The sequence below is a fragment of the Larimichthys crocea genome, chromosome XXIV (assembly GCF_000972845.2).
Source record: "Larimichthys crocea isolate SSNF chromosome XXIV, L_crocea_2.0, whole genome shotgun sequence".
In the NCBI taxonomy this organism is placed as follows: Eukaryota; Metazoa; Chordata; class Actinopteri; family Sciaenidae; genus Larimichthys; species Larimichthys crocea.
In genome coordinates this window covers 14,915,835-14,937,068 of record NC_040034.1, presented here as the reverse complement: position 1 = coordinate 14,937,068, position 21,234 = coordinate 14,915,835, and the positions used below count along the sequence as shown (strand labels likewise).

The following is a 21,234-nucleotide window of genomic DNA, read 5'->3' as shown; positions in this document are numbered from 1 at the left end:
ACTCTGTCTGTTTGAAGGGCCCTCAGCAGAAGTGTGTCTGCTGTTGACACTCCCCATTTAATATTGTTTGAATTTTTCATCAAGATCCCAAGCCCTGTTACAAGAGCCCTTTGTTTTCCGACTTGTTTGTACATTCTTTGTGTGTGTGTGTGTGTGTGTGTGTATGGGTGTGTTTGCAGAGACATTATAGACATTTATTTAGTTCAAAATGTAACCAACTTACATGTCTCTGTACACATTCTTGTGTCAATTATTACAACTACTTTACACTATTTTTCTTTTTCTAGGTATCACCCATCCTAGAGGACTGTGGTGGTCTAGTAGGGGATTCCAGGCTCTGACCTGGACATCTAGCTGCAGACAACCCTGTACCCTTCTCCAGCATCTTTTGTGCTAGGGACCCTGACACAGCCTTGAATGCAGGTCACTGCAGGTTACTGACAAAGCTCAGTGAAAGGGGGGGTTTGTGTGTGTGCCTGAAAGAAGTGCACGCGATTAAAAATGGCCTGCCCTCCTGTCAATGCATCGCCATTAAAAACAGCTGGGACGGGCTCCTGTCTGCATTCAGCCACGTACAAGTTGATTCTCTCTTTGTGCCGCTATCTTGTCACAACTCCCCCTTTACTGCCGCCCTTTGTTGGCTGCTTTGTGCGAGCGCCATCACGGAGGCAAAGTCAGCCTCATAAAAAGAGTTCATTTTGGATTCACTGGCCTCCAATGAACACTGGGAACTTTCTTTTTTGTGCCTTCATCCATAATTTGGTGCTTACTCACTGGGCCCTGTCAGTCTGTATCAAAAGATTCTTTATGAAGCATTTCCTACTTCTTCCCTTGGACACGTTTTGTCAATTCACCCATGTAGGTAATCAGCCTAATCACACTCGGCTGATTTTCGAGGCTGCCGGGATACCAACAATTCAGCCACAATTCAGCATGGATGCTCCACTCATTTAATTTATGCAAATTAGGACAATTTTATTTGTGCTGACAGCAATAGATTTAGGTTAATCAACCTCAATCTCACCAGGTTGTCAGAAGATCCGTGACAGTGTTTTCATTGTGCTGTCAGTTATGACACATTAGAGCTTTCATTGGCTTTAAGACGAGTCCTCTGAGTCTACAGGTAAAAGTAAACACACAGGATACCACCCATGGAGCAGCTGTCAGTGCCTCCAATGAATCAACTCTACCTGGGCAACTAGGCACTCCAGGGGTTAATGGAAGAGGAGGATGGTCTCCTCTGTACGGTACAGCCTCCTCTGTTAGATGTGGTGCTCTCAGGAAGCTCTCCTTTAGCAGGCTTGTCATTTTCCACCACCCCTTATTGTTCTACCGCCTCTCTCTCTCTCTCCCTCTCTCACTCTGTCTTTTTCCTTCTCCCCTGGGCCCTCTCTTCACTCCGTCCAAGGCCTTTTCTGATGCCAAGAGAACACACACAAGCAAGCAGCAACATGCACCCCTCACATTGACACACACTCATGAAGACAGACGCAGGAACAGACCAAGACGCAGAAAAGACACACACACACACAATCAGAAAGTCTCTAAAGGGCTTTCTTATCTTATCGGCATTGTCATCGCTCTATCATCCACAGCCAATCCTCTTGTCTGATTGCACAGTGACTCCCAAAAAGAAGGTACAATTTATACTTAGGAGGAGATTTGGAATAAGCCAAAGCTTAGACATGACATTCAAAAGAAAGATTATTACACAGAACTACATTGAAAATTTAATTTAGGGAGAAGACAGATCCGAGAACTGTTATGTGGGAAACTGGTGTTTTTCTGTGATCTTGATGTTGTTGAATTTTATTTCGAGTTTTATTGGCCCCTGCAGAGACCTGAGGTGTCTACTGTTTATTATTTATTATATTATTTATATTATATTCATTTTAACACTTTATATGAGGCCTATAAAGACAGTCAGCGCATAATGTACTATAACATATACAAATACACTGTAAGAATTGCTAGAATCAATAATAGATATAATTGGTATGTTCCTTCCTGTTTTTAGACGTTATACATATAGCTATATTTACTATACTATTCATAATCAATATCACAATTCCTCATAATCATTCTAAACATTTTGCATGATTTTTTCCATCCTTTTATGAACATCCTTATACGTCCTTCAATCATAAATAAAGGAGGTTGTGGTAAGATGCCTTCATGACAGTTAAGTGGCCGTATTGATAGCTTGCAATACACACCAGAAAAAGCAAACTATCAAACTGTGTTGATGCTGACACCAGAGACCTTTTCAAAAAAAATCTAAATAGTTATAATGCATTATGAGGTTTACACATATTCTAAAGCTGGTATCTATAACACATTGTGGGTATGGGGTGTTACCAACTCCTCGTCTGCTCATTTACTCCCTCATGTCTCGCCGCCTCTCCACTCTTTTGTTCCGTCTCTCTGTCTGTTTTAGCCTCCGCTGCTGCTGCCGCTGCACTGCTGATGGAAGGGATTGTCTGGTTTTATTAATATGACAGGTGAGCCTGCCCAGCTGCTACCTGTGTGTGTGTGTGTGTGTGTGTGTGTGTGTGTGTGTGCGTGCGTGTGTGTGCGTGCGTGTGTGTGCGTGCGTGTGTGCCAAAAAGCAGCAGCTGTCTCATACACGCAATGCACACATGGTCTCATATGAATCCATTCACACAGGCATCATTGTGGCATATCAACTTTTATTTTATCACATCATTTAAATGGTCCGTTTACAAGATGCTATGATTTGAAGTACATCTTCTTCAAACTGGTGAAAAGTAAGATCACTGCCCAGATGCTCTCCACACTGGGACCATATTTATGTGTTATTGCCCTCATATATTACCACTTTGTTTACTTCCTGGGCTGCAAATCACCAGTGTAATTTTCACTGCTCCGCTGAGATGGCCATAACATCCCTGCTCTTGTATATACACTTTATGATTTGACTCATATGTTGAGGTTCAATACATCCATATTGACTCAAGTAATTGAACACGAGGGACACAGGCTGTATTCATAAAAAGCGCAGAAAGACAATTCATTGAATAGAGGGTTATTAGAACGGCAGCGAGAAGCCTCTGGCAGTTTGGCGGACGTGGGTTTGTGCTTTGAGAAAGGCGTCAGGCTGTATGTCTGTCATTGACTGCAGTTCAGGCGTGAAGATGGCAGCACAGAGGTCTTCCACCTGAGCAGATTGTGTTCCGAGTCGCTCCATTACCTGAGTGGACCACCTTTGTCTTATGGCTCCATGTGGAAAATGAATACACGCCAGGCAGGCCAGGCGCACAAGGCGTCAGACGGAGTGTGTTTATGTGTGTGGTTTCGCAGGGGTAAAGGTTGAGAACATTGTTGAAGGTTCCTGAATATATATATACATGTTTTTTAAGACAAGCAGCACCTGCCCTTTGGTTTCTTTCATCTGATCATATCGTATCGTACGTATTCAGTGGTTTCACGAGGGTAGCTGCCGTCTGCCAAATGGACTTTCGCAAAATTTCGAAAACCACTGAAAAGCTCCTAAACTTGTATCATTCAATTAACCTACAGAAGTTAATAGATACTCACTTTGTACAATAAACCAGCCTCTCAAAATAGTCATAGACAGGTATATTTTATTAGCGTTTCCTGGGGCAGCGACTGACTGGCTGGCTGATGGGCAGAGATAGTCCCGGCCCACTCAGTTAACAGAGTCTGGGGACAGAGTCGTCCCTGCGCTGACCCGTGACTGACCTAGTAGGCTGCTGGGTAATCTGTCAGCTCCAGTAAACTGCCATTAAGTTTTTATCACTCATCATAAAAGAAAAAGGACAACTTTAAAGCATCGTTCCCTTAAATCTGTGATTTTAAATCACGGATTTGACTCATTGTGATTCACATTCATTAAATCACTACTAATGCACTATATTGTTGTATGAATACCTTGATATGTTAAGAAAAAAGTGAAAAATATCAGACAATACTTGAAAGAACACACAAAGACAATGTTGCTATGACAAAGCGTTGAATACAGGCCAGCTTTATTTGTTTCTCGATCAGCCAATTTCTAAAGAAAGCAGGTAAAATTGGCACAAAGGTTCCCTCCCCTCAAGGAGGCCATTACTCATGAGCTACATTTTCTATCAAGCAGAATATTACTTTTTTCTAGGTGTGGGCCTGTCAAAAGACAAGGTTAATGCAGTGCATTGCTGCTTAAAGCATACTTTGCTCTTTTCAAATTTTACCATTGTGCCTGGCAAGATCAAAAGGGCCCTTTCAACATGTCGCTGTGTTCAATGAGCTTTCATGTCTTACCTCATTACTGGAAAACTTTTCTTTGATTGAGCCGAGGTCTGAGCAGAGTTTGGTCAGACAATGACGACTTTCACCGTAACACAATGAGGAGGCAACAAAGATGTTGTCTCAAATCCCTCTCGAGATGTTGGGCCCCCACTCTCTACTGCAGCCAACAGGCCTGTGAATTACAGTAAGACCCCTAAAAGTGAGGATTTGTAACTCCTCTGATCAGACTCAGCTCACGACCACTGGCGGATAAATCTCCGCAGAGAACCAGCAGCAGAGCTGGGGATGAGATGAGCTTCTTCAAATACATCTCTGCCCATTTAAACCCTGTCTGATAGTCCCTGAAAGAATGGTTTAAGGAGGTTAAATTCAACTTTGGAATATGCCCTTTTTAACAACATTGAAAAGTTTACATTCAAAAGACGCTCAACATCAAACTCTTTTCGGACACAACTGCATTTCAAATAACACATGACACCTTCTCTTTAAAAGATATATTTTATTCATGCAATTTTTTACACAGTAGCAAGAGGGTTTTTTTAAGTCAGAGAAAGTTCCAACATTTCCTACCAGGGCACCAATATTTTTTCCAATCATTTTTTGGCAATAGAGCAAACAAATCCCAGAGTGAATCCTTGAGTATACACACCCCTCACTGACTCTGAGAATTGGGCTGCAAAAGTCAGAAAACACAGACAGAAGTGGCGTTTTACTGATCAGTAGCAGGTCCCAGAAGAAGCAACTTTTGACCCTTTTCCTCCATCTTTCCATCTCCTGCTCTCTCTCTGACACAGACAAGATTTTTCTGTCCTTTCATTTTTCTAGAAATATATCTACAGTATATATCATACTCACTCCTTGTCAGCCTCTTTTTCTACAGCCGTCTCTCACTTTTACAACTTCATTTCCCGTCCTGTTGATTTAAATCGTTTGCTTTAAAACATTTTTTTATCATCTCTGTAGTGATAAAGACAACTTTATAGGCGCAGGTAATTGCGCACTGTGAAACCAAAATGCGAACGAGAGACAATATAAATATTTGAGTGACTAGAAAAAAAAGCTGTCCTGTGACCTGGGCTAAGTAGAAAATTGAAAATGAAAACTGCGCCCATTGTGAATTTTCCACCCTGATAATTTTCCCTTTCTTTGGAGGAGGCAGCCAATAAGAGCTAAGCTTTTGTTCCTGTTATCACACAGTGTTCATTTGTCCCCCAGCCGGAAAGCCATGTTAAGATAACGCCATCCTATCATCTGATTGTCTTATCAAAGTTGAGCGACACAGCACCCGCAGTCTCTCTGAACAATCAGTCAGCTTATATGAAAAGGTTAAGTGCTCCAGACACCTTGTTAAAGTTTGTGGTCAAAATAGACAGACAGAAAAAAATAAAATAAATAAACCACGAGTGTTTATTACACACACAATTTGTTCAAGATTTATTTGACACATGACACTTTAAGGAGTTTCAACACACCAGGTTCATGTGGGCCAATACTCAAGCCCTGTTTAATTTCTTACGGCCTCCTCTCGGCATTTCAAGTGCAAGAGTGTGCAACCCTTATACAGCATTTGACACCAGGGTCAGTGGAATTGCCCCACTTGAACTAAAAGACATTTAGTTTGGTTTGGAAAGTGAAAACTCGGAACACCATTAATTTGTTTGCTCTCCCACTAGTCATGACCACAGCAAATGCCATCACCTCAAAGAAGTGGTCGGCCGTCCTCACTTTTATTTGTTTGTTTCTTTGGAGGGTGTGAGAAGTTGTAGAGCACGGCTGTAGCGGACACTGGACTTGTGTTGGGGGGGGACGTGGGGACTCTCCAGAAGGAAGGCTTTGCGGGTAGAAACCTATAGGGAGGTAGCAAACAAGTTAGCTAGTGACGGAGAGGGGGTGGTGATGGTGCTGGGAGGGGTGGGGATTCATTTAGCCAGGCATAGCTGCTCTTGTTTGTGGTTGTCCCTGACAGCGTCGGCAACGCTGCTCCAAAGCACCTGTGTTTGCTCACTAGCTTTCCCCCAATCTGCTCGAAAAATGCTGTGAGCATGTCACATGGTGGCCAGATAGCCTGGGCACCATGGGAATACAAAAGCCGGGGCTTTTAGAACAGTTAATCATTAATGGAGGCCTCTCTTTTGTTCCCATTCAGCTCCACGCTGACAGAGGCTTTGATATTACATATGGCAGACAGGTCAGACGTAGATATAGCCAAGTACATCGACAGGGAAGTGCTTTCAGGTCGCTCGATGCAGGGTGATGAAAGTAGACGTAAGCAGCGCCTTCGAATGAAAGCCATGTGCATCTGTAGAGGATAGGCAGAACACAGATCAAACTTATATAACATCATCTGTCATTTTATGTTATTTTACAGTCATGTCAATAGTGCTCTTAAATGGTAAATTAGTTATGTTAGCATCAACACATGTGGGTGACACATAAAATAATCAATAAGGGTCTTAATCCCATTGGAACTCTTGTTCTACCACACAGAAAAGTTAGAATAAGGACAAGAAATTCATGATTAGTCTTGTCACTGATTGGCAGGATGGCAATAAATGGAACAAGTCTTTCACGGGATGGGAGGCCAACCCCACAATTAATTAACATGCCCTAATCTCAGTTTGCTCTACATCTTGAATTGTCAATGAAAAGTCCAGGGCTCATTTCATGCTTGTCAAAGTGGGCTTTAGAACTACAAAAAAAAAAAAAAAAAAAAAAAAAAAAAAAGCAATGCATGAACTTGCCTTCACAAAAGCAGGACCAAATTTATCTTGAGGGGAGATTAGGTTTACACAGTCACATTCTTATAAAGCACTAAAAGGGTCAGAGACAAACTCTTATCTCCCATTTACCTCAGCATGCCAATGGTTCTTTATTGAAAGTTTGTCATGACCCCACCCTAACCCCCCAGTACTAATAATACTGTATGGGAGTTGGAGAGGATAGTGGGATCACAAACATTTACGGCTGAAAATGCAGCACAAGAGCAGGCAAAGTGGCCACTCAAAGCAGGATGCTTGGTGCACTGAGAGTCAATCATTAACGTGGCACTTTAAGTGATATCTGCTCTCCCGCTCAGAGTAGAAGTCAAAAGATAAATGAAGGTTGTGTTTCAGAGAGTGAAGTAAGGCTCCAACTTAGGTGCATTAGCAAACAGACCGGCCCACACATAGGTTTCTTTTGAGACATTTGTGGCTGGTTCTCATGTCAGCGTCTCACTCAGACAATATGTTCTCAAGGTGGACAACAATAGCGAAATGACTCACATTTGTGCTCGTGTTAAAACCAGTATGGCACTTCCTGAAATCTTTGTACCTCTTGTGCCTCTCAACCATCAAGTCAACTACTTTCTCATGTCCGTGTTATACTTCCTTGTTCCTTCGGTCTACAAATAATAAAATTGTTTTCTATAAAAGATTATTTAAAAACTGCTTTTCAACATTTTGAGCACCACATATCAAAATAAACATTTTCTTTCCATTCTGCCACAGCATGATGTAGACACTTAACCAAAAAAAAAGAAAAAAAACATTTCATATCCTCTTCATCATGTGTGAGCGTCATACCGTTGTAAATCTTTTCTTTCCTTACGTGCAGCTTGACTTCACTGCAGTGTGTTTATTTGCTAACCCTGGTCACCGATGATAAGGGCCATTGGTGTCCCCAAACTGTAGCTCGCAATCTCTCTTAGTGACAACTCATCCATTTTCTATGTTTCTACCAACACGTATGCACTGTGCACCCTACAATAAGAGGAATATAAAGAACAAAACATAGGTGCTAATAAATCCTGTCTCTCCCAGGAAATAAATTAGGTTGAGCAGAGTCAAAGGATGGGCTTAACAAATGTATGCTTCAAACAAAAGTTCCTGTTTCAGGAGGGAAGGTGCATGGGTGATGGATGGCTAGGCAAACATAGTTGACATACCTGGCCAATGCCATGGGCCGGTCACAACCCAGGACTGAGTGGGACATTGTGTGAGTGTTTGAGTGAGTGTGTGTGTGCATCAGTGTAGCTCTTCTGCAGCTATCCCTCTTCCCTCTGAGGCTTCCTCTCCCTCCTCTCTTCCACTCTGGCCGTGGGGATCACTTCAGTCAGCAGAGCCCTATTTGACAGAGACACAGCCTCCATATAAATCCCATCCTCCTATTTATTTGATGTGCAGTTCTACTAGGACGCCTTCGATCCGTCCTCAGGGAGCCCGCATCTCAAAACACTCAAATAGTCTGGGTGTGACGATAAGCACGGGGCTTGAATTATACTCCCAAATTCCCAAATCCTTATAGAACATTGTTCTATAGCATTTTAAGACACACGGGCAAGAAGAAAAATACAAAATATCGGCTAGTGAATTATTAGAAATTCTATTTTTTTATCCTGTAATGTTTTATTTTGTGGGTGATAAATTATAAATACAGAGTAAAAAGGATAAATTAACAAAATAATTATATGAAGGGGAAAAATCCCTCCAGGATGCTCCATGAGTGCAACTTGGAGCGTGGGAGACGGGTCAGTGCAGTCTGGTGGATGAGTGGTAGACCTTTATGGGGAACACCCAGGAATGTTTAGTTAACTCGCCCGTCGCATTCAAGCATGTGTGTCAAAGGTGTTTACAGGGTGTTGACATTCACACATTGGTCGAGAGGTAATGTGAATGTTACAGCCATGTCTAGCTGTGCTCGACCCTGAAAGTGCTCGACAAAACCGATATGAAATGTGGACGTGTAGTCGAAATGTTCCGGGTATGAACGGTGGCATCTGAATGAAGAAGTTTAAAAAAACACTTCTGCAATTCACTCATCTTTGATCTTTAATACAATATTCATGCAAAAACATTTATATATTCATATGGTGAGCTAAAAAGCAATAGAATAAATATCTCCTTTTTACACTGTCAGTGAAATGTATCTAATAGTAAATCATAAAATATAAAGGGCACATTTTAATGTTTTTATATTCTTGTTAACATTTGCTTTTTATTCTTCATGTGCTTAATATTTTGCAGTGAATTATTAAATTGCTACTTCAAATATACTCAAATATACAATGATAATGAAATATCTATATATCTACACATTTAGATACATTTTTCAAAAGTAATTTTAGATAACTAAATATTTGTTTTACATGCTTGTTTGCATATTTTACCCGTGAAATTTAACACAGGCAAGTGTCATTTGTATTGTTGATTATCTACAAATTTACAGAATTCCATAACAATAAACGATTAGTTAGAGTAATGACGTCAGGTAAGCAAAATGTATTTTATATAATATTTTATTATATCTACATAATTTACACATCCACACAATTAAATGCTAATTTGAGCATACAATAAAAAATCATTTTATTCCTATAAAAAAAACAGTTTGTCTTTATTTCAAAGGAGTTTTAAAAGCCCGTCAGATTTCTTTATTTTTGTGGTTATAATATAAACAAGGTTTGATTGCTTAGATTGTAAATTACATTATGTGGAACCACTGATAAAACTAACCTGATAATGTGCGTTTTAATTTCCCCTTGTGATGGCTTAGCAATAAAAGAAAATTATCAAGTCATATGTCCACTTATTGTAACAAAGGGTAAACACAAGATATGTACATATAAATGTCATATGCGTATAAACAGTGTAAGACAGTGTGTGACTATAAATCACATTTCCACATTGCTTTAAAAACAAAGTTTGTCTTTTGATATTCGTGCTGAGTAAATATGATTTGTGATCATGATTACTCATCAAGTATTTCATTTGTTTTCTAAAACAGAAATAAAGATTTTAATGTTTTCATCGAAAACAGAAAAAAAGGCTATCATATATGATATTTTGAAAACAGCACTGGAATATTATTTTCTGCAGTCAAAAAAAGAATATTACTAATATATGTATTTTATTTTTTTTATGTGTATATTTATCTGAAGTATATCAACTTCAAGAAAAATAGAAACAGGCCAAAATTTTGACTTTATATTTTATTTTTATACTGAATTTCAAAAACAAATGCCAAAAACCTAATCACAGTCACTTAAGCCACTTTGAGTAGGGTTATCTTTTCTTCTGCCGCCGGTTGCCAAAGAGGCAAGCAGTGCCAGCAACCACAAGTCAGCGTGTCATTCTGTCTGTCTGCGTGTCTGCCTGTCCATATGACCACCCACCGAGAGCTACGGGGCATGAGGTGAAAAGCACTAACCGCCTCCTGCCAGCTAAATACTGACCTACAGGTGACAAAACAGCTAACCTGTTAAAGTGCCTACACATCTAATTACTTTAGGTCACAACACATCACATTTAGTGACTGAACCACACACCAGAATGCTACAGGTATCTCTCAGACCGCCATTGTTTAAGGTAATTGGTGGGGTGTTGTAAGTTTCCTATGACTCACATGGCTCTTTTCTCCACCCATGAATGCAGGAAGATTGTAGGTCATAGTGAACTTAAAAACGAAGTCCTCTCAACTCATAAATTACACAGCCACGGACAACCTTAAGCAGTGTTGAAATGCCTCGAACAGAGCTTTATTTCAGCGTTGGTGGAGCGTGAAGACGAGAGCACCACCCCACAAGGAGCTTGGCTCTCACAGGCACAAATAAGACAGCTATTTATCTTGCCATACCTGAGGTCTGACATGCTGGCAGAGCGCTGGTGGTGCACCAAAGGTGGATGTGAAAACAAGCACTGTTTTCTGTTTCTTAACAATGTTGCTCTTTGAGCTACTTCCGCAACAGGTCATACCTTTTTTTTTTTTTATTTGTGATTAGGGACTTGTGAATAAAGTCTGGTCTTAAATTTAAAATTTTCTGCCCCAAACAAAAGGGTTTTCCTTCCTGGGACCTGTCTTGGCACAGCTACTAGCACTTTGAAATCTGATCTGATAGATTAAGAGCTTAGCCATTAGAATAAACCATTGTGGAATCATCATGGGTTGTGTTTTCACTCCGCTGGCAAAAGAACAAGTTTTCCTGTAGTGTATCTGTGTGTACATTTGAAAGAGAAGCACTTATATCCCCGGATGTCACTCTCTTCAAATACATTGCAACTTGAATTACAAAAGATGAATTGTATATAATAAATGAATTTCTAAATAGTTGTGACAGTGGAAAAAACACAGCCAGTGAATCTCTTTTCTCAAAGGTTTTTCTTCACATCATATTGTGTCGAAATCATCCTCAGTCTGACCACCCAGGGGGTCCCTGACACCACAACCTTTACAGAGGGGGATGGGTGTATGTGTGTGTGTGTGTGTGTGTTTGTTTTTAGGCAAGTGTCTGCTCACATGCATGAATATGCTCCTTCATTTTATGTGTATTGATCATCCTGTGACATCCCACTTCTCTTCTTCTTCTTTTTTTGTTTTGTTTTGTTTGTTTGTTAGTTTGTTTGTTTGTTTCAGATACATTTACTATTGTTATTTTATTCTCGGCAGACTCCAACAGTGAAGCACACTACTTTCATTTCCTGCCACGCAGACAACATTACATGTATTGAGTGTGAATACACATTCAGCAAAGGACTGGTCAATGTAAATGCAAACACAAACCAACAAACCAAAACAAAAGAGCACAATATGGATCCTTCTCTCAGAGCCAGAGCCACTACACTTGCTCTGTTTGCCCTCTCTTCTGGCTGAAGTTGCCATTAGGTCATATAATGACCACATCTCATTTCTCCCTCAAGAGCCTTCAGAAGCTTTCTGCCTTTGGCTGGAAAAGTACATCTTTGTCGGGGCCTAGAAAGGAGACCCTTCACTTAGATTTTTGTTGCATCCCAAATCTAACTCTTGAGCATTTTTGCCTTTGTTAATAAAAAATGATTGAAACTGCTCTAAATTGATAATCAGCATTGGGAAAAAAAAACACTTGGTTATCGTTATCGCACTCTGTGCTTGACTTGTGCTGCCTTCTCTAAGAAGAGAAGAGGGGTCAGCCGTTATCCCCCCTCACCCGGCCGACACCCTGCCTTTTATGGTAAAGTGAGTGCGATTCAACCCCTAAACGAGTACACACGCTAAGGTGAACAGAGATACACAAACGATAACCCATCCAATTAGACAACACGGTTATGGCAGGCACAATGTGGACAGATAAATGACCATACAGTATGGTGTACAATGGGAATTAAAAGTATAGGGCAGCTGGGCTCTTATCTGGCCGGGGAAGAAGAAACCAGGCAACAAAGGGAGGCCTAAGACTAAGAGGCTTGATGCATGGGAAAGCCATGGGCCGGCCATTGTGGCTGCCCTTCTGCTGAGCAAATAGTCCAAACTGTTCATTCCCCATCTCCCATTCTCTCGCCGGTACATTGTTTGTGTCCTTGCATTTCATTCTGACTGGGGAAGATTGCTCTCAGGGCCAGTGAGCAAACAGTCCAGAAAAGAGCCAGCTATCTCCTGCCGTTCCCAGGAGAACTAGCATTTTTATTTCAGCTCCAAGCTGTCAAAGGATTGGAGAGTTTATGTCAGGATCCTGAATTAATTGCTTTAAGCCTTAGGGCCGACGCCGGCGTTTTTATCACCAAATGTTCGGTAAAATGTTTCCTAGCAAATTATGCAGCACCCCCCCCCCACCACCGCCACCATTGCTTCTCTCGGTCGCCAAACATTTGGTATTTGATACATACAGGATGAGTTTCTGCAACACAAATGATGTGTTTAGTTGTTGTGACAGCACAATGGTGTGAATAGTGATGGGCTATAGCACGGCTGTCAAGGATTTGGTGGAATGAAGGCAAACAGCAAACTTTTGTGTGTGTGTTTTTTCTCTCTCGCTCTCTCCATGACGGTGGGTACACGAGCCAAGCTTGGCAATAAAATGAGTAAGCTTACAGATGCCTCAATAAACCATAGCTGTTCAGACATTTGGTGGCCCAAGCTTTAAAGGCTCCAAACTGTCCTCTGAACTGCCAAACTGACTTCAGAACCGTCTGTCATCTTCATATCATCCCATGCTACTGCTTACTTCATAACTATACACAGTATATATCATACATTTATAACTATACATCCAACCTCAGCAACAACATCATCTTAAACAATCAGTTTTAGGACAAACTTTGCACTAAGTTGCTAGCAGTGAATGTGTTAATATTTGCGTTGTTATTAAAGAAAATCACCCAACTGATACAGTTGATAACTTTTTGGCTCCTGACTCACTTTTTGATCCTGTGTATCAATCCCAAAATATCCCATTTATCCTATGCAGAAAAAAATAGCTGCAACATCATAATGTTGGCATATCTGGATGTTGAGTTTTCATTCTCTGTTGGCTTCTGCGCGAACAGGCCAAAAACAACACAGGAACGGGAGGTCCAACAGTTCCAGTCTTCAGAGCCACACATCAATAACTGAACCTGGAGCCACCATCTGGACTTTGCTTTTCTTCACACAAATACATCTGACGGAGCAGTGGACAATTATATTTGCATCTAAAAGGCATTTGTAATATTTTACCATGACGCATAATACTGCACTATTTGTATAAATAAGCCCCTTAACAAATTACCTGTCACTCACCCACCGCTGACTCCAAGAAGTTGAGGAGTGGTGGTCATCCAATCTAAATAATGATAGGGAGTTGTTCCCAAAAATATGCAACCACTCTTAACATGAAAGGTTTGTATATGAAGGGAGGTTATTTGGAGGAAATTTGCATTAAAATGTAACGCAACTGTTTCTGACACTATGACCTCAAACTGGGTTTGGTTGGAACAAGTCTGAACTCACAGCTAATTTAACTGTAAATAGGCCCTGAATGAATAATGATATATAGTAGACGCCCTCTTCCACCCTACATTATCTTTTTGCCGGGCACTTCAAGATAAGGGTATCCCAGCTCTGACCAATAAATCTACCAGTTGACTCCTTAATCTGAACGGATATTAAGTGACAAACGGCGTGATGTTTCTGTCAGCGTCAAGCAGGCGAGGGTTAAATAGTGTGTATCAGGGGACTACTCTGCAGTGGGGAAAACATACAGGGCCTCATCCTTCACCATAATCTGCTCAACAGCCCTGTAGACACCTCCCAGCTTTCCTCAATCCTTCAGCCAAGCATCCGCCTTTCCATTATACATAACACAGCCATTTATATGGGATTAAATTGGGGATTAATTTGATTCAAGTCAGGGTATGGGAATTCATTAGCAGGCTGACAGTGGCACTATACATGGAGAGAATTTAATTTGAATCCCCCAAGGGAAGCACTAAGGGGCACTGGGATGTGTTGAAATGGGGGGTCTTAAAGACAAGGGGGGATATTGTTCCACACTTTAGATTTGGACACTTCTAAGGTGGCAGGTTTATTGCTGTTGATGGGTTGTTATTAAATTGAGAGCAGCAATGCTATTAGGTGACAGTGTCCTGACAGACAGACTACACTGGAAGGAGAGAGATAAGTTTATTGGAAGGAGAAAAAGCGCTTACCCTCAGATTTGGCCTCGTCAATCTGCATGGATCAGGAATAGTTCTTGACACTCGCATGACCATGAAGAGGTAAATACAGGTTTTTCACACAGATTTGCCTCCCACTCGGTATATACGGTATTAAAATGAGCACATTATTTGAATGTCAGTGATTCTCATGAATGTTGAAATGGCATATCTATCGCCGCCATTCTCGACAAGCTGTGTGGTGTAAAGTAAAGGCATTAAATTCAACTCGGACGCAGATTACAAAATTCACCCCTGCAGAACACCATCTTGGCATTCTCTAAATTGGACAAGTCCCATTGTAAGAGCCTATCACAGTGCACATGTCTGCATAGGAGAACATATGCAGGACAAAATATTCCGTAGTTTGTTATTCCGAGGACGGCACTGGGGGCACACGGGCTTGTTTGCCTTTGCCGGGAGAGGAGATTGGATTGGGGGTTTAAATGAATCGCTGGCGCACCACGTTTATAGGTTTCATTAACTTTTAATGAGTTGGGTGTCCTTCGCTGTGATTGGCTGGCAAAGATCTGCCTTCACTTCCTGGAACTGGAGCTGAGGGGGAAGTGAGGAGATATTGCAGCATGTTGGCTTCCATGTTATGGCCATGTGTTGCTCAATGTGCCACACTGGGTGGAAATGGGTCAGAAAAAGGGGCTATAATGTGGTACTATTCCAAAGCAGAAGCACCGGATATTCACCAGTACTGGCAACTGCTGAATCTATAACCTGGAGGTATCAACTCTCCAGGGGAATAAAGAACCCTTGGCAGATCAATCACAGCCAAGCAGGCATCCCTTTACCACAGCTGACTGACATATTGTTTTATGGTCGCTTTGCCAACAAGGTTTGATCTCAAAGACAGGCATGAGACCCGTTGGGAAATGCCTGTGGAATTACCAAAGAGGAGCTAGAAGCATGAGTGCATGTATGCACACAAATGTTTCCAGCAGTCAACTCAAACAATACCTAACTCCACATTTTGAGCATCGATAATCTCCATCCAATATAGTATCTTTCTGCCTGGTTGATCACACATCTATTATCTTGCATGGAGGGTTTTTTTTTTTTCTGTACGCTTTATATTTCTCCTTGAGAAGCTAATCCCCTCCTCCAGTGTGCGGCTGAGCCTCACTTCAGCACTCCCCAGAAACAAAGACCTTTGCCTATCATCTCCATTTTATCTCCATCACATTGACATAAGATGGAAAGTTCTACCATCAGACATTATCTCCATCACCCTTGATTTTTTTTGCTGTTCCCTTTACAAACCTTGATAGGCTTTGCAAGGCAGGGACGACCTTCTCTACCATTTTAGTGATGACAGTGACCTGTGTTGCAATACTTTACAAGGATAAACACAGACCATCCATCCACTTCCAGGCATATAAAAGCAGGGTAGTGAGAGGCACCCCATCCTGGCCTGAATAGATCGCCTTTAGGTCACTGCACGTCCCACCAGCTGCTGCCTCACAGTACTCAATGGGCATTGTTGGTGGACCTCTCTCCCTCTCTCTCTCTCTCTTTCAGGACATGAAGGAGTCGTACACTGGAATGTCACATATTCATGTCAGAAGAGTGCGGACACATCACAGTCAGTGGCCGCATTCTCACCCTGTCCATCCTGCCATCTCAGCCTTCCCTGTCTCTCTCTTAAACACACACACACACACAGACCCACATCTTTTCTTTCCATCATAACAGAACCCCAAACTGACCTTCGTACAGCTAGATTGACAAAATAACGGCTACATCCATCACTCATGCTGACTGTGAAACTTTCCAGCATTTTAAGATTGAAGTGTCAGCTTTATATGATGATGAGAAATGAACAATAACCATTAAATATGTACTTTTTGTTAAAGGAAAATGCCCAAGAAGAAAATCAGAAAGTAGTCACCTGTTTATATGAACTGTAGGATGGTGGAGAAAAAAGATAATTGAAGATAATGTATGGCTTTGGTATGTATCTGTAAATCCATGATTATACTTGTATATTTCACAAGAAGAGCAGACTTCCTCAAAAATAATCTCCTTTACACTTTTCATCATTATAAATAAAATCCATGCTGCACAACAAATATTAACCAACCATTTAGACATGAACCTGTAGTAATAAATGTGTTGTATACGTATGATTTCTGACAATTTTAACTCGAATTTAAAAAGGCTGTTACAGTAAAACAGTTCATTTCAAGCTTCAAAAACTTCCAGGGGCATATTTTAATTTATTTAGTGATGTGGATACATTGTGTAAAAAAATAGAAGCTCAGGTTGTGCATTAGAGGCCTGCTTCAAGCCCAAATATACAATAAAACTACGTAGACAAAGTTAGAGTCAGTTTGAATTCCTTTGCTGTTTCTATTCAGTGTGCAATTTATTTATTATTACTTTATACTGTATTTTTTAAACATTGTTTTCTCTATAAATACCAAAAAATCATCACACTGACTGCACAAATATGTGCAAATGTATTTATTGTTTAACCTTCATTAAAAAATATATTTTAGTCGATAATATGCAGCCTTAAGAATGCATTTTTACTGTTTGAGTAACAACTTAGCAACTTACTTCACAATTTAAATGTTCCAGTTTTACAGTGTACACAGGCTGCTTTAAAAACGTGATAACTTTATTTTAATGTTGTTTTTGTGCTCGTCCTAAATTCCCAATAAGCTCATCATCAATAATAAACAGTAAGACTAATAAACAATGGCAGCAGGATAATAAACCCGGAATAAACCCATGACAGGACAAAATAATTATTCATTTATATAGTCAGATCAACAGACAATTTAACATCAAATATCGCCATGCATTCCTTAAATTGTGTCATATAAAATTGACCCTAATATGATCGTGCGTTTTTTTTTTACACTATTTTCTAATTGAACAAAATAATAATCGCCTAATTATGATCACTTTGATTCATCGGCAGCGGAGAAGCGCGGAGAAAACTGGAGACACACACACACACACACACACACGGAGATGGACGGAGCGTCTCATCGGGACGGGCCGCCCGCTGAGAAACCATGGGTGGCTTTGAGTTTTGACTTTGTGGTCCCTTTAATATACTGAGGGATGCCAGTTTGCCTTGCTAAGATATGGGATTAGGAGTATTTCTGGTGAAAGAGGAGTTAAGTCGGGCTAGTGTGGACGGTCCCTCCCCTGCAAAAGGCTGAGACAGAATTACAGCTTGTTGGACCGGTGTCCCGCCGTCGCCATGGAGACAGATCTACTTGGGTGTTCCAGTCCGCGGGGCTGCCGCGTGAAGCCTATAGGTGCTGCAGACACCCTGCTGTATATAACACCACCAGACTTTATCAAATCACTCCACATCCGATTAATACACAGAAATGTTGCCTGGTGAGCCGAGTCTTTAAAAATGTAACCGATTGGAGAATCGATTCTCCTGCGCAGACTCAGACCTGTCTGCTCCAGCTGCCGCTCCCCTGATGGGAATTGTCGTTTAATATTTCTTACATTTTTATTATGAATCGGTTTCTCTTTGCTTTCGTGCGTAAAAAACGCTGTCAGGAATAGCAGTGCGCTCTGCTATTTAGTTGACGCCCATGGCTGAATGTGCATATGGCTTATAGGATACTGAGTCATTCAGTGAAAATAGAGGCCCAAACTCGCCTAGGCATTAAAATACATCGCTGTAGGGAAAATGTCTCACTTTGGAGGTCTGGTACAATTAGACGCTATTTAAAGACGTGACAGAAAAGATTATTGTTAAATTGCAATATAGCCACATTAAAAAAAGAAGAAGAAGAAGGTATGAATGGTAGATATGTTTATCTGTAAGCCTCCTTTTTTATTACTAATATTATTTTTTATTATCCCTGCGGTAATGCGTGTCCTGTTTTGCCAGAAATTGGTCATATTTTTATTCCATTCATTCGATTTCTCGTCACTAACCAGCAGCCAGAGGGTGCCTATACAAGAAGATGAGTCTGACAGCTTTGTGCCTCCGTGAGAAAAGAGTTTTTGATTTTCTGGCCTTAATCAAAAAATATGCAAATACGATCACAAAAAAATGCAGAGAAATCAGGTTAGCTGAGACAAAAAAAAGAAAAGAAAAAAAAAGAAGAAGAATCAACAGGCTGGACCTATCCTTTATTCAGTTGCTATAACAACAGATGTGCTCGGCTGTAGGAGCTGCAGAGGTATCCTCACTGATGTGTCCAAAGTTCGGAGATTGGGAAGGTGCATTGATGTGGTCTCGGCGCACTTGTGTCCGGCAGTACAGATTGAGGTTGGTTACCTTTGAACCGGCAAAGCTCCAAAAGGCCATTCCCATCTCAGTGCGCGCTAGAGAGGGCTTGACTGAGGTTATCCCGCCTTCAAAGGACGGAGGAGAGCCGCGCGGGGATACTGTTGTTGTTTAATATTGGCTAATGGACATTTTGGAGGGCACTCCATCTGCTTAAGTTATCCAAATACGGCGTCTTGGACATTAATATTGTAAGGCACCATTGCAGAAATAATAGAGACCTGTTTTATTATTGTTTATTATTGTTATTGTTGTTATTATTATTATTTATTGTAATTATTATTATGTGTTTTTTAATACAGTTGTGATAAATTACGATTTAATAATTATCATAAAATTTTAAAAAATAAAAAGCTCTCCATCACAATTACCAACAGTTTTATGTCATTTAAGATTTACTGATATAATAAAAAAATAAAACCATAAAATAAATATATCGACCCCGGTGTGATATAAGGGTCAGTGCTGCAGCAAAGCTCGCTCTCGTTACAATGATATCAATCAGCCGCACGCTGCAAAAATATATATATATATATATCCAGCTCAACATGCCAATATTGAGTTTCATATTTCTCTAAACAAGTGAAGAGATCCGCTACTTTCACCGGCGTTTAAAATCAATATGGATTTCCTAGAATTAAGCATTCAGTCCTGTTTTTATAGACACCTCTCCTGTTAAGATTATTTTGTTTTAAGGAATCTCCAGCACTGAATTCAAGTGGAATGAAATCATCCTCTTCAGATCTTTATCACTTTTTAAGTCACTTTTTTTGTTTAAATAATGCATCAGCATTGACTCTAAATCCCCTCTTGTTGTTGTTGTTTTTTTTTGCTGTTGCTTTTGCAGTGAGCAGTGATCTCTCTCCATCACGCAACTCAAAGACACAGAAACTTGCAGCAGCCACTATCGCATAACCTGCAGATCCCCTCAGCTTTGCGCCACCCTGTCGTGAAATCCAATACGTCTTCTATTCTCACGAATTTAGGATATCAGCTTCTGCCACCACCAACACCACCACCACCACCAACACTACCCCCCCCTGTCTCATGCATGTCCAGGAAAAAGGCCATCAAAACCACGTCTCCCTTCTAGTAAGGAATAAAGATTTTTATAGAAAATAAAAGCTTCATACCTGTGCAAAATAGCCGGTGCTTGTTGTTGGCAAGCCACACAGGAGCCCATTGTAGAAGCATCGCCTTCTGCCTTCTGCAAAGGGCTCCAGACATCACGGCATTTATTTGAGCTCAAACTCTGTCACTGTTGACTTTAGCACAAAGCAAAGATTTCACTGCCCCGCTAGTTAAAAAAATGATTATTTTACAGAGATATCGATCAGTGTGCTATAAAAAATCAGCTTAGCATTATATGTCTAAAATGAATAGAACGAAATTTAATGTCTGTGTAAATTTACAGAGCTGCGGCGTCCTATTCAAAGTTTACACTTGTGCAATTTGGTTTGTGTGTGTACTCTTCCTATATGTGGGCATAGCCTCCACTCTATTGTTTACTGGCTTTGTTTATTCGCAGATCACGCTGTTTAAAGTACGATCTGTAAAGAGGGTCTGGAGAATAAACGCACACTTTAGGCCCTACGTGTTCAGAAGACGAAGGGGTGTCATTTAGTTATAAGGGGGAGCAGAAATGTCCCCAGACTCCTCTGGCCTTGGATTTGAGCTCAGCAGGGAAGAGAATGCAAAAAAAAAAAAAAGGAGGAAGGGAGAAGGAGGAGGAGGAGATGTGGGGGGGGGTTGATTCATTTGGACGACAACGAGCCTATCTTATCTAACAAGAGGGGAGGTTCCAACTACTTTAAAAATAGGGTGTAGACAATGGACCCCCAGATTGAGGGGAGAGAAGTTAGAGCATCACATTCAGGCGGCTCTGTTCCCAAATCAGCCTTCTTTTCCAGCAACTATTCTCCTGCGCCACGGGAGGCTGTTTTATGTGACAATGACACTTAATCTTATTCACTGATCTAAACTTTGCTGTGTGTGTGTGTGTGTGTGTGTGTGTGTGTGTGTGTGTGTGTGTGTGTGTGTGTGTGTGTGGGACAGAGAGAAGAGAGAGAGAGAGCTTGATAGGTTGAATCATAATGTGTCTCACTGAATGTTGGGGAATTTATATGGCTGATTTAATATATTAGATATGTTTTATTATTATTTACTCTTGCCACACATGCAGGATGCAGCAGCTGAATGTTAGCGAGATGACTCAAACAATGTGCTCTTATGAGTGATCTCCTGCATGATGGTAAAGGTCAT

General features: G+C 40.8%; 1 long non-coding RNA gene across 1 annotated transcript; it reads right to left on the bottom strand.

The window, feature by feature from the left end:
* Positions 1-4,796: 4,796 nt before the first annotated feature.
* On the bottom strand, positions 4,797-20,249 carry LOC113744555 (uncharacterized). Its single transcript, XR_003461634.1, has 3 exons — positions 20,106-20,249; positions 8,198-8,375; positions 4,797-6,571 (listed from the first exon to the last, which is right to left on the bottom strand). It is a non-coding gene; the product is annotated as an uncharacterized LOC113744555 (long non-coding RNA).
* Between the last annotated feature and the right edge of the window lie 985 nt (positions 20,250-21,234).